The sequence below is a fragment of the Lactuca virosa genome, chromosome 2 (genome assembly GCF_052849685.1).
Source record: "Lactuca virosa cultivar CGN04683 chromosome 2, Lactuca_virosa_CGN04683_v6, whole genome shotgun sequence".
Classification (NCBI taxonomy): domain Eukaryota; kingdom Viridiplantae; phylum Streptophyta; class Magnoliopsida; order Asterales; family Asteraceae; genus Lactuca; species Lactuca virosa.
The window spans coordinates 127970820-127975039 of record NC_136427.1 but is presented as its reverse complement, the minus strand read 5'-3'; the positions used below and the strand labels follow the sequence as shown (position 1 = coordinate 127975039).

General features: G+C 37.5%; 1 pseudogene across 1 annotated transcript; it reads left to right on the top strand.

Moving 5' to 3' along the window:
• The first annotated feature begins 237 nt into the window (after positions 1–237).
• Positions 238–3261, top strand: LOC145159479 (histone-lysine N-methyltransferase family member SUVH9 pseudogene; annotated as a pseudogene). The gene is made up of 2 exons (XR_013737740.1): positions 238–2489; positions 2835–3261. The product of XR_013737740.1 is annotated as a histone-lysine N-methyltransferase family member SUVH9 pseudogene (transcript).
• The last annotated feature ends 959 nt before the right edge of the window (positions 3262–4220 follow it).

The following is a 4220-nucleotide window of genomic DNA, read 5'->3' as shown; positions in this document are numbered from 1 at the left end:
TATGATTTTATTTTTAATCACATTCATTTAAAATTTTTAACTTGTTTTAAAAAATTCAGAAAACCAAACAATCATTTTTTTTTTGTTTTATAAAAAAACCTGATTTTTGATCAAAATTTTGAAAACCAAACAATCAGTTTTTAATTATTTTCTTTTCGATAAAGTAAAGCTGAGGGAGGGAGAGAGTATTGTTTTTTAAGAAAGACTTTTTTTTCATCCAAAAAAGTAAAACAAAAACAACATAGTTTCAGACAGTTTACATTTTCTTAACTTCATTTTTTCTTGTTGTTTGTTGTTGTTGTTGTTGTGTTTCATTTCTACTAATTTTACCTCTATTTCTCTCCTTTTTCCGGCGGAATCGCCGTTTCAGCGTCATCAAGGTCTCTGAAATTCCTGATATAATCCCTAAAATTACCATTTTTTTCAAATGGGTTCTTTGATCGACCTAAATCTTTATCCCGATTCTCCTGTCAGAGACACACCCGACGTCACCGCCGGTAACCTCCGGGAAGCCACCACTTTCTTAACCCTAAACATCCCTAAACTCGAACCTAAAGAAGAACCTCTCGACGAACCACCCCATCCCCACTACCATTCTCATACTAATTACGCAAACCCTAACATTAATTTCACACATCCCGATACATCACAACCTGTCGAGCAACCCTCCGGTGTTGAAAACGATGTTTATTCCGAATTCAGCAGGATTCAGGAGATGTTCCGGACTGCCTTTTCTAATAACACGGAGAAACAAGATGCAGCTGGGTTCATCGATCCGGATGCACAAGCAATTGTCCCGGTTCCCGAAGAGAACCAGCATTCCGCCGTCGGAGATTCATCTCGTCGGAAGTCTCAACAGCGGTCAGGTGAATTAGTCAGGGTTACAAACCTGGGAGTCGAAGACGAAAGGTATTTCCGAGACGTGGTGAGAAAAACACGGATGCTTTACGACTCTCTTAGGGTTTTTGTTACGATGGAGGACGAAAAGCGTCGGAGTCATCAAGTATTCGGGCGTATTCCCCGTGCAAGAGGCGATTTGAAAGCTTCCTCGGTGATGAAAGACCGCGGCCTTTGGTTGAATCGTGATAAAAGGATCGTCGGAGCAATTCCAGGTGTTTACATCGGTGATATCTTCTTCTTCCGAATGGAGCTCTGTGTTGTCGGAATGCATGGTTTACCTCAAGCAGGGATTGATTACCTGACCTCGAGTCAAAGCTCTAATGGAGATCCAATCGCCACCAGTATAATCGTTTCAGGTGGGTATGAAGACGATCAAGATGCTGGCGATGTTATCATCTACACAGGCCATGGTGGGCAAGATAAATACTCCAGACAAGCCGATCATCAGAGGTTAGAAGGTGGAAATCTCGCCATGGAAAGAAGTATGCATTATGGCATCGAGGTACGCGTTGTTCGTGGGTTTAGATACGAAGGAAGCCCAAGTGGGAAAGTGTATGTCTACGATGGTTTATACAAAGTCATCGATTCATGGCTTGAAATTGGAAAATCCGGTTTTGGTGTTATCAAATTCAAGCTTGTGAGAATGGAAAATCAACCTGAAATGGGGAGTGCGATTCTTAAATATGCACAAGATCTTAGAAACGGACAGATTAAGCCTGTGGGATATGTCCACACAGATATGTCAATGAAGAAAGAGAAACTCCCAGTGTTACTCTTCAATGACATTGACAACAACCACGACCCAATGTTCTATGAGTATCTATCCACATCTGTTTTCCCTCCTTTTGTTTATCATCTTGGATTGAAAGGGCATGGGTGTAATTGTGTTTCTGGATGCTTGGATGATTGTGTTTGTGCTGCGAAAAACGGTGGTGAGTTTGCTTATGATCAAAACGGTTTACTCGTTAGAGGAAAACCGTTGATTTTCGAATGTGGGCCCCACTGTGGTTGTAGTGCCACGTGTCGGAATCGTGTAAGCCAGAATGGGATTAAAAATAGGTTTGAAGTGTTTAGGTCAAGGGAAACAGGGTGGGGGGTTAGATCATTGGATTTGATACAAGCTGGATCTTTTATCTGTGAATACACGGGTGTAATTCTCACAAGAGAACAAACACAACTTTTTACAATGAATGGTGACAATTTAGTTTATCCGAATCGGTTTGGTGAAAGATGGGCAGAATGGGGAGATTTGGGACAAATATTTTCTGATTATACACGTCCATCTTATCCATCTGTGCCTCCACTTGATTTTGCTATGGATGTTTCTAGAATGAGGAATGTTGCGTGTTACATGAGCCATAGTTCATGTCCAAATGTGTTAGTTCAATTGGTGTTGTATGATCATTCGAATTTTGCTTTCCCTCATCTTATGTTGTTTGCTATGGAGAATATTCCTCCAATGAGGGAACTTAGTCTTGATTATGGAGAAGCTGATGAATGGACAGGGAAGCTGGCCATTTGTAACTAAATCAACTTGGAGTAGCTTTTGTTTACCTGAATGTAGATTCAGGGATGCATTATGCATCGAGGTAACTAACTAACTAACTCAAAGTTTATGTATATTTTTATAAATATACATACGTCTTTAATCCCGATTCTTTATCATGTTTTAGGTTATATATAACATAACCATTAGTGATTAGCCAAAGACTCATGAAACTATGTGTCAAGTCAACTGTTGCATATTTTTTGTTAAAAAAAAAGTTAATAACAACTTTCCTTCCTATGGTATTGGTATGTCAAAACTTATGGTTTTAGTCCAAATGTTTGGTTTGTTGCATTATTGTGTCTTTGGCTTGGATGTCAAATTACTATTTTGCCCACATCTTCATCTCCTATAAAATCACTGACATGAAATTTGTGGACTTTTGCAGGTAGGCATAATGATAAGATCTCCTGGAAACTATGCAGCTCAGTCTCCTAAAATATCACATCTTATTTATCTCCCAAGAAAGTAAAAATTTTGTTGAAAATTTCACAAGCTCTTACAACCAGTCCACGTAATATGCTGATGTGGAATTATAATTACATATAAGGGAGTGAAAGTGAAAGATGGTTGCTATGATTGAGCAGGTGATGATATATTATCTCTATATGACCACATGACATGGCCACATCCATGATGAGTGGTTGATTGTTTTGTTGTAGACTTGTTGTGTGACTCACTGCTAACCTTTTACTTTTAAATGTTATAGTTGTTTGTACATATTAAGTTCAAATTTTATAGATGCTCTCCTTGTATAGTGTGTGTCTTGGATTTTTTTTTAATTGATTTATTTAAATTGTCTTTATTATTTTCAATCGTGTGTTGGAAGATGTAGCATCATCTATATTTCCTTCATATATCTCAACTTTTATTTGGCTGACAATTATCACTCATGGAGTCAGAACAATGTTCATTGCTATTCTGTTGAGAATATAAGTGGATTTCTTGATGGGTTGTTGCTTAAACCAACATTTCTGATCCAATCATGTATAATTAAGCTTGTTATCTCCTGGATCTTGAATGTTGTTTCAAAAGAAATCTCTTCAAGTGTCATGCTTGTAGAAACAACTTTTGAAATATGGACTGATTTGAAAGATAGCTTTAAACAACGCAATAATTTTCAAATTTGTAGAGAACTAATAAACTTGAACCAAAACAAAGACTTGGTTGTTATTTCACAAAATTGAAGCCTCTTTGGGATGGACCATTTATCCAATTTTTGACCTCATTGTTTACATGGAAAATGTGAATGCAATAGAGTCAAAGAAATTGAGAAATATTTTCAAATGAAACATGTTACGAACTTCCTAACGGGATTAAAAAAATTTCTTTATCTCGCCGCTCCGGGTCAATTTCTTATAATGGATCTTATATCTCAAATTAACCATGTATTCTCAACGGTCGTGCAAGAAAAAAAAATAGAATGACGAAAATCAACAACAAAAGTTGTTAGGTTTGGTGGAACCATAAACAATATTTCAAGTCTTTTATATGGGAGGAGGGAGTCGTTCCCTCCCAACCCACCGAACCCACTGTCACATCAATTTTTCTCTTTTATTTTTCTTCATCTTTCCGAACCCACAACACACGGAAATCCTATCTTTTTGAACCCACTCAATTAAAAAAAATACAAAACAAGTAATGTACAAGTTTTAAAACACATGGTACAAGAGAAAATAGAAAAGAGAAAATAGAGAGAGATGATGAAGTGAGTTAGTGAAACCAATCAACCCACTCGCTGAAACGGGAGTGGTACCGCCGATAACTCTATTGC